Genomic DNA, 10449 nt, shown 5'->3' on the forward strand with positions numbered 1-10449 from the left:
CTCCCTGAGCGTTACTTTTCTCCTCCCAAAAAATGAAGGGGCAGACATTTAGACCTAAGCTCTGAAATATTTCTTGTGCACAATTCCGTTCTCTCTGACCCCAGCAACCAATAAAGAAAACAGACATTTCTGGTTTGGGTTTGAAGTCCCTGTGTCCTGCTTAGTCTTGAAAAGGCCGTACAGGCGGAGCTCAAAGCCACTGTGGGTTCGGTTCCAGACTATTACGATAAAGCCAGTTGCACACATTTCTTTGGTTCCCAGTGCATATAGAAGGTATGTTTACACTATCCTGTAGTTGATTAAGTGTGTGGTAGCATTGTGTCAATAAAACAAGGTAATACTTAAATTTAAAAATACTTGATTGCCGAATTGGTAAAAAAAACACAACAGCTGCAAAGCACAATGAAGCAAAGCTAATACAAGTCATAACCTGTACAGCGTAAGTGCTGGTGCAAGGAATGCTCAGTCCTCCGGGACTTGAGTCCCGAGTTCCGCTTCTGCTGTCTCCACCTGCAGGCTCAGCAGGACGCAGTGGTCAGGCAGGGGGGGCCAGGTGCCAGGGACTGGAAGCGGTAAGGGTGTGGGGTGAGGAGGGTGACAGCAGACGGCCACAGGGCAGGATGCATGCAGCTGTGCCATGCCCCCCATGGGGCTGGTGTGAGGACCAAATAAGTTAATCTACAAAGTGGGTGGAGCAGTGCCGGGTGCAGAGTGAGCACTCCTGAGCTCTAGCTGTTATTACTGGGACACAGCAGAGGCGCTCAATAAATGCTCAGCGTGCTCAAGGGAACATCCGCTATGAGCCAGGCCCTTGACACATGTCGTGCATGTAATTCTCACGACAACCCTGAGAAGAAGAAATGATCCCATTTTATACAATAAATGAGAAAACAGACTCAGGGAGGCACAATAATAAAGTGAGGAAGCAGAATGAACTGACATTCGATGCCAAAATCCATGCTAACATGCAGTGTTATCTAATAACAGGACATATTAAATATTATTTTCTATGCAATAAACAGCAGAGAGAGAATCAAGGCTTTTATTTTCATTTTCACTCTAATATTGGGCATCACTTCAGGGAATTGTGAATGATGTTTATTTACCTATTTTTTTCTGTGAACTTGGAAGTCTCCAAGAATATCCTCATGAAGCTACTAGGAATAGGAATCTAAGATAATATGATCATTTTAATTAAGTCTCATATCATCACAGGGTCCAATCAACATTATTCTCTGGGGATCAAAGTTCTTTGGGTTAAAGTAATAGAAACACCAAACTTGCTTAAACAAAAAAGAGGGATGTATTACAAGAAAACAGACTCAGAAGAGCCCAGGGAGGGAATGCGGTCAGGTCTCGGGGGACTGGACCCCGGCCTGGAAAGCCGGCAGGAAGACAGGGCCACTCTCTCGGGCCGCCCTCCCCTTAGGGAACCTCACAGTCTGCATCCCTGCTCCTCTCTTCCTCATCCTTCTGTGCTGATCAGCTTCCTCTGCTTCTCCAAGCACTCACCTCCCACAGCTCCTCCAAGCATTCATGCAACCGACCCAGGCTGAGACTGGCACCTCTCAGTCCCAACTCGAAATTCCCAAAAGTAGCCATTTAGAGTAGGAATATCAAGATATCACTCTCTCTCCTCCTCTCTCTCTCATGCACACACACACACACACGCACACACACAATAAACCTAGACAGTATCATGAGCCTCTTGCAAAATGAATCGCTGCTACTTCATCACATCTCTACCCCATTCTTCCACCAGAATACCCAGGAAATTCTCAGTGTACTCGAAGGAGAGCCCGGTCCCCAGGCAAGCACAGCCAAAAGAGAAATCGAGGAAAGATATTCTGAAACTGGACACGTTTGAGCTGCCAGAAGATTGAAGCAGCTGAGCAGGGCTAAGAGGGGGCTTTGATGTGATGCTCGATCAGATGGTGATGAGGGAGGGGCCCCGCAGCCCAGCCAGCCGCCCACCCGTGCCCCGGGGATAGGCGGCAGCCTGCTGCAGAATCCCCTCACAATGGGCCTGGCAGAAATGGATGGTCCACGCAGGGAAGGATCAATTGTAAAAAGTGGAATTAGTCATTCTAAATCATGCAGCTGTGGTCGAAGGGAGCTCTTCTAAAAATCATTAAACAATCATGTATTCCTATTGATTTATTCAAAATACCTTGAGGGAAAGCAGATTAAACACAAGGTAAAAGTAAGCTAATGCAGATTAAATGGATGAAGGATGGGCCCAGAGTTCCCTAGGTAGTTTTTGTACTAATGAGAGGAAAATTATATGTACACTATTACCAGGATAAAAGGGTCTATTAGAGGTCTTTTGCTTGACATATTTATGTATTTCAAATACTAAGTAGCATAGTGAATTAGGTTTACTCTGGACATTTGTTATTTTTATTGCATCTCCAAAGTGATAAACAGAGTTCTCTGTTCAGGGCGGCATGCTGCCTCGCTCCGGGAAGCCCTGCCTGCAAAGGCACATCCCGATGCCAGGGCTGGTCCCTGGATGTCACTTATTAACAAGCCCGGTGCAAGTGGACTGCAAAGACCAAGGCTTTAAAGGCCAAGAGCAACACGCATAATCCAGGGGTAGAAATAAGCTGCAGTGTTTATATGGTGTCTGTTCCACAGTCGTATTTAAAGATGCCCTTTTCTTCCTCCAGTGGAATCTATCCAAGCCCCTTATCACATAAGGAAACCAGACATGCGACGCATGTGTTACACATTATTCTCACACGTCTGGCAGAAAGAAGCAGGTGTGATGATCCTCAGAGAAAGAAGCGGAAGCAGAGAAATCATCAACGGGGATCCAGGACATGCAGCTAGTGAGGATTGGCATCAAGACCTCAGATTTTTCTCTCCCTAGTTCAAGCTCTTTCTGCCACACTGCTTACTGGTGAGATTTGCATTCACGAGGCACGATTTTACAAAAGGTATCACTCAATCTCTTGGATATTTAAAACCAAACTCACTGTTCTCCCCAAGCCAGTTCCATCGTCTACACCCCCACTGCCGTCACCGTCCCCAGTTTAAACTAGGAACTCGCGTCGTTCTCCCACCGTCCCTCTAGACCAGGCAATGAAATTTCAGCTGATGTTCTTGCTCCCACCCTTTCCTCCCTCACAGCCATTCCGCACCCCACTGCCGGCTTAATCTTTCTAAAATGCTGCTTTCATCATGCTATGCCCTATTCCCAAAATCCAGAGAGATCCAGTGGCAGGTATCTATGTTTCTCTTTTACCTGGTCTGGAAAGGTGTCATAGAACGGAGAGATTTCAGCTGGTTTAAACAGAGATCACTTGTGAAGGAAGCATTTCTGGTTGCAAGAGACTGGGATGGCCTCAGCGATGAGTGGGTGGATGGAAGGGAAAGTCAAGGGAAAGTCAAGCTCAGGATGCAGGAGGAAAGGAAGCTTAACCCGGTGAGATGCGAGCTGAAAAGAATGTGAGAGTGAGGACCTCGGTGTTCATGAAGCCTCATGCCATGTGGGTGACATCATTAGCAAAATCCAGCTACGACCAATAGAAACATTAACCTCTCTGCATTCCACAGTAACGACTTTAACCAGTAACTGCAGAGACACAGAAGTGGTTCTCAACTCTGCAAAAGTCCAGACCCTACTCAGACCTCTGGATCAAAAATCTCCAGGGGAAGCATCCATGACAGTGTAGTTTTGGAAAGTTCCACATGTTTTGATGCACATCCAGGTTGAAAACATCTACGTACTACGTTAGACTCCTTCCACCGGCCGTCTGTACTTGGAAGAAGGGCGGTACTGTTTGACAGAACTCAAAGTTTCAGCTAAATCATAGACATCTTGTAGACTCTCTATACACTTCTGCGTGGCTCCTCTTACCTACAGAATAGATATCATGACCATATGCCTACGCACAGTCCAGCCAGAAAACTAGAGACATAGTCTCTTCCTGCTACAAGGATAAACTTTGCCCCTCAATATAACATTTTGATACAGTGTTAAAAAGAGTTAACAACCACAGGGTGCATATATGTATAAAGAACCGATGGTGTTAGGACTTCACCCGTTTCCATCTCTGTTGCAGGCTCTTCAGATCTTAGTGGCACCCACACACGCACACACACACACATGCACACACATGCATACACAGGCACACACAGGCACACACACATGCACACACATGCATGTATATGCATGCAGTTTTAATGCTGCTTAAATACCACAGAATCCAGACAGCAGAAATACTGTCCTCATACCCATTGTCAATGCTGCAAAGCATAAATTCTAGTCCATTCTGGTCTGTTTCAGAGAACATTCTTTATTCCCCAAATCACCAGATCATAATCTGGGCTGCATTTTAATCAAAAAGGTAAGAAGTATGGCTTCCGCTCTCATTTTTCAGTTGGGAACAAGCTTTCCAATGGTCCAAGATAGGAAGAGGCATCAGAGAACTTCCTAGTTCAGGAGGCCCACCCAGCTGACAGCGTCTTTTGTCCTCTTTTTTGGGGGGCGGGGGGCAGTGTCACTATGGCCATGTAGGTCCGGGACAGGAAAGGTCTTTCTGCTTACTGAAAATGACTTCTATTCACCACTGTGCTTTTGCAGAGTTTGGCTGTTCCCATTTTCTTGGACGCTGTTAGAGTTATAAAATAAACACTTCCAAGATTGTTTTCTTAAAAGCCAGTCCAACATAAAATAAAATGAAAAGAACTTTTCTGAGTCTTCAGTTCAACATGGGTGCATTTAACTAGGAACATACCTTTCTCTTCCTCTCTTGGAACTTCTTCAGACTAATCTTTGTTTTTCAAAGTCTCAACACTGGCTCCTTCCACTAGGGACTTCTGTTTGATGGCTGGCTCCATCCTAAACTCCGGGACTACATTTAGATGTCAGTTATTTATTTAAGATCTGAATTCAGGCAAAAACTGGGACAGGTGTTTAGGAACTTGAGCAGTAGTTGAGTGATTATAGAACCTAAACCTAGAAGAAAACTCAGGGGCTATGATCTAGCCAGAAGCTGTCAAGCATATCAAGTACTATTGTCCCATTTTATAGCTGAGACCCCTGAGGTGTAGAAGAATTAGGTCATTTGTTAATGGATGCATAATTATTTAGTTAAAGAAGAGGGAAGAAAGGAAAGTGAAGCGAAGGAGAATTGGATCCCAAATTGCTTGCTTTTTAAAGGTATACTGCTTCCACTGCATACAGAGCAATCAATATCAGCCACCTACTATTCAATCCTAAGATTATAGCAAAGTGGTTAACAACGTGGATTCTAATTTGATCATGCAGGCCTAGCTTTGAACCCCATTTCTTCTATCTACTGGGCACGAGAATGGGCACGTTACTTTATACAATGAGAAAAATAGAGAGCAGATACCTTACGGAGACAGTATGAGAATTAAACAAGATGTCACACCTAAAGCGTTTATCCCAGAGTCTAATACATGGTAAATGCTTTAAGATGTTAGTTATTGTTACAAATCAATAATTATATCTTCCTGCCAAGGCTTCCTTTATAGTGCTATTTGAAAGCTTCTGATAATTCCAAGACAAGAAAAACTGACTGCCTCTAAATACACAAAAACGAAAGGGCAAAGAAAGAAGAGGTTTATATATATATATATACACAATATATATATATATATACACACAGTAAGTTAGCATAAACCCCAGTAAAATGGGCCTGGCTGTGGTCCTGGCTGAAGATCCAACAGGGCTTCACTTGATTTAATGAGTGATACGACCATGGGTGAACTGAACAGGAAACTAATGAAGTTTATTTGCAAAGTCCCCCAACGGCATGGGCTTCTGCCAAAGCCTTGCCAGGGGCCCCAGGAGTAAGTCCAAAAGGTGCTGTGGCTCTTTCTCTTAAAGAGCACCCACTGAATTATACAAGCTTCCGGCCCCCAAAACTTGAATGTGCTTCTGCAAACGGTAGCGTTTGTAACTCCTTGAAAACCCGACAAAGCCAAAGCTGGTACAGTTGCGCGAAGCTGTCTTCCGCACTTGGTTCCTCTGTTTTTCAGCTGTCTTAGCAACAGCCTTTGGGTCCAGGAGAAAAGGGTCGGGTTACTGTTTTATGCTACCAGAAACGAGATCATTCCTTCCAGGAATATTAAAACCCACAGACTGGGCACAGATCCAGGGAACCCTTTTGAGTTCTGGATCACGTGACTCAAAAAAAAAAAAAAAAAGATCTGAAGAAGACAAATACCAAAATCCACCCAGAGAACTGCAGATGTGCCTCCGGTTCACGTAGTGACTCCTACTGAGAAACCGAAACGGATCCTGGCCAGAGACATCCACCTTCCTGGGTGCAAAGTGGTTTCAGAGGTCGCAAGAGAAAGCGCTGTTGGGCCACTAAATACACAAGGCTTGTCCAGGTGGAGCCACACCCCGCCTCCTTGTTTCATCTTTATGTTCCTTCTCACTGCCCGGCTCTCCAACGCCATGTGATTCTCCAAGAAAGGACGTGGGGGCGGGGGAGAAGAGCTAAACATGTACTGAATTTTCACAATTTGAGCAAAGTATGATGGCAGCACATGATATATCGTGTCATTTTACCATCCCAGCCACACTGTGAAGTGCTGCTTCTCACGGAGGAATAAACTGAGGCTGGGGGCGGGGACCACACAGAGGACTGGCAGCAGCCTAGTCGCAGGCAGATGCCCACCTATAGACGGGCCTTCTTGAAAACAGCATTGGGAGTCACTGGAGAAGTGACAGGGGACATTCAGAGTGCAGGAGAAGGTGGCGGAGTGATCCACCTTGCAAGGTTGGAAGGTAGCTGGAGGAAACAGCCACACCTGGGGAAGGACTGCAGGGAGCCCTGGGCTCTTAATGCCCCACTTAAATGACACAGACGGACTGAATGGATGAAGAAACACACTCCAGGTATATGCTGTCTCCAAGAAACACATCTAACTTGCAAGGACTCACACAGACTCAAAGAAAAGGGATGGAAAAAAATACTCCACACAAATGGAAACCATTCGATCCAGCAATCCTCTACTAGTTATCTACCCAAAGGAAAAGAAATCATTTTATCAAAAAGACACCTGCACTCGAATGTTTATCACAGCACAACTCACCATTACAAAGATGCAGAAATCAGCTAAGAGCCCATCAATTTTTGAATGGATTAAGAAAATGTGGTATATATTAAAATATACCATGGAGTGCGACATAAAATAAGAAGATAGGAAATAGAAGATAGGATGTGACCAAATTTCAGGAATGGTTTGCACCTCACCGGAGTAGTGGAATCCAGAAGTCTAGGACTAATTTTAGTAAACAATTAAATGGCACTCAAACAGTATAGTTGATTAAGCAAATTGGCTGAACCTAAGTCCAAATTCTGGTTCCACCCGCATGATCTTGGGCAAGTTACCTCTCTAATCTTCAATTTCCTTATATGTAAATGGTCTTAAACTAGTGCCTCCTGCATAGGATTGTTAAAGGATTGAATGTATTTGTACATGTGAAACACATAAAACAGTGCTTGGAACACAGTAAATCATAAATGCTCGCAATTATAATGTTATAGAGACATTTGCAACTTGACAATCTTTCCCTCTATCAACAAATCGCATGTGAAAACTGACATCATGTAAGTATTCCTTTATTAGTGTACTCATCCTACAAATTTTGATGTGCACATCCTAAGAGCTGGGGCTACAGCATGAAGCAGGCAGACCCAGTCCTTGCATTCTTAGAGCTCAGGGTCTAAAGCAGTCTTTATTCCATCTAAAAGGAAAACAAAAATCTGACTCATTCGTTTATTTTTTTAGTGTTGTTAGTAACAGATTTCTTTACTTAAAGCTCCTCTAGTTGGTGGCACTACTTGCTTATAAAGCACCCAGTAGATCTCTGCTCACTTCAGAAGGATCCCTGATAAGTATGTACAGGCTAGCTCAGCAGGGTGCATGCAATTATTTCTTAGTTAATCCCTTTAGAGATGAGTCCACTTGTTCAGTGTCAGGATAGAGACTAACACGGGGGAGGAAAAGCCTCCACTCACGTTGGTTTGTGTGTTTCACACCGCCTGGTGAGCCTCAGCTCTTCATTTTCAGGAAAGTGTCATTGAAGAGACATCTTTGTGTCATCTAACATGTGTTTAGTGATTACTTTATCTGTAAGTGGTGAAAATCATACTAAACGATCGCTCCCTCTGCCTAGTTAAAGCTGACAGGGTTGTCACTACTTCAGTGATGGATTTAATACCCAGCTTCTTTTCGCAAACGTGTCTTATCCTATATCCGAGAAATACGGACAGCTGGAGAATGGACGAAGCCAGCAGTAGCCAATGGATTCGATATCATATTCTTAGAGTCGACATCAGAAAAGGAAGCTTTATTAACAGTTTGTCCTTCCTATATCCCAAACCCTACACCTTGTCCTCTGCTTTCAATATGGAAATAATTAATTTGGTCAACTATTTAATGCTGACTTTTTGAAGGTGTGTTCACAGAAGACAACTCTTCCTCTTCTCTGCCTAATTCCTCTGCCCCTTCATGATCACAGATATATTTTCCAGCAATGGCATTTAGGGTAAATAGTCCTACCTTAGCGAGTAAGAACGGCTCCAGTGGTGGGAATTTCTACTCAGGAGAGAGAGGAAATCTAGTCATCAAAGAAATTATTTGGGTAAATGGAGCCTTAAAGAATTTAAGTAACACATAGGTATATAGCCATAGCTACTGCTGCTAACAGCAATGGAAATGCTTGAAAAATATTTGAAAAGGGCATTGTTTTTATTTTACATCTCCCCTGGTTTGGAATGAGCGGGAATCCAATCATTCTTCTACAAAGTCATCTTCATTACCTATCTTATTTGAAGACAAGAACGATGCCCAGCTTCTGATACAAACCAGCCTATCCCATAGTTCCTTTCGGTCGATGAGAGGGTAATTTTGGATATTTGGCATGCATTGATTTTGACTTTTCTGCTAAGCTTTAATCCCATCATTTAGTCCTCACCCTGAGAAAAATACTCATGGGCTAAAGTAAGATGAACAAGATCTTGGCAAAGAAATGTACTAGAGAAAAAGCCAGGGTCTCGGGAGAATTCTGTACCTGGTGCTAAGAGGGAAGGAGACCAGGAAGTTGCTGAAGCAGCTGGAGTAGAGAATAGGAATGGTCAGCCAACCAACCAGCAATGAACGATGAAAAGGTCAGGCTACTCCTAAACATTACCACGTCTTTCACAGGCTAAAGTGAGCATTAAAATGCTGGAGTCCTGCTGGCTTCCCAAAGCTTAGCAAGAATAGAAAATGGCACGCCAAGACCGTGTTGATATTTAGAAACGGTGTGAACATCCGGGGGTAGATAAGAGATCACCTTTGGAGCCCTACCAGCAACCTGGTCCCATTCGCCACCCCCACCCCACCCACGGTCCTTCCCGCCTCAATTCACGCATGTCCGTGGGGCAGCTGCCTGAGCAATCAGACAGAATTCTTCAAAAGGCCCCCGGGGGGACCGATCATCACAATAAATATGACCAGTTTGTCCTCACACAGACCTTTTTGCAGGAGCCAGTTTAATTATTACGGCTGCTCTTTTCTCTCTCATATGGGATTGATGAAGCACAGTGGCTTCCCTGAGGTGACCCAGCAGGGAGGGTTCCCTACCAGAAGTTTCCACACTGCCCAGAGAATCAATGATGTTGCAGAACAGAGCTCTGGAGGAGCCAACAAAAATACGTCAGCAGATTTCACAAAGGACTTTTTAATGAAACGGCAAAATCCGCTTCTGTTCCAAGTCATCTTAGTGGGCTGTGCTACGCTATGCTATTTCAGTGGGCTCCACCAACACCAGAAGCAACCAAATGGGGTAGATGTTGCAGTATCCGGGGGTATGGCCGATCCCAGGTGGAGATTAAACTGTATTTTAAAGACACCAAATTTTTAAAGCAGGATCCACTTTACAATTTATTTTCTTTCTGGGCCAATGACAATCAATATGCATTTTCCTAACGTAATGGTTCTCAACCGGGGGCACTTTTGCGTACCAGGAAGCATTTGGCAGCATCTGAAGACATTGTTCATTGCCATGACTTGGTGGGAGGGTGCACAGGGTGGGGGCCAGGACTGCTGCCAAGCATCCTACAGTGCACCATACAGTCCCCTACAACAAAGAATTATCTGGTCCCAAGTGTCAATAGTGCCACGACTGGCATGCCAAAAGCCTAGAAGCACAGGTAAGAATTGGAACAGAAAAGCGAGACTGGTAGAAAGTCGTTTATGCAGTTTTTGAATCTCTAGGTTTCCTCCCCAAATCTGGACATCAGGCAACTACTCCACTGCCACTCCGAGCTTTGCAGTAAAACCTCCAACTTGTATCACATCTGTTTATGTTTCTAAAGAGTAGATACATATATTTTTGTTTTTGATTTGACAATAATAAAAAGAGTATCTATCATGCTGTGTATAATGTTTGGGAGCTTACATTTTTTGCTCCAAGGT

The sequence above is a fragment of the Lemur catta genome, chromosome 24 (assembly GCF_020740605.2).
Source record: "Lemur catta isolate mLemCat1 chromosome 24, mLemCat1.pri, whole genome shotgun sequence".
Classification (NCBI taxonomy): domain Eukaryota; kingdom Metazoa; phylum Chordata; class Mammalia; order Primates; family Lemuridae; genus Lemur; species Lemur catta.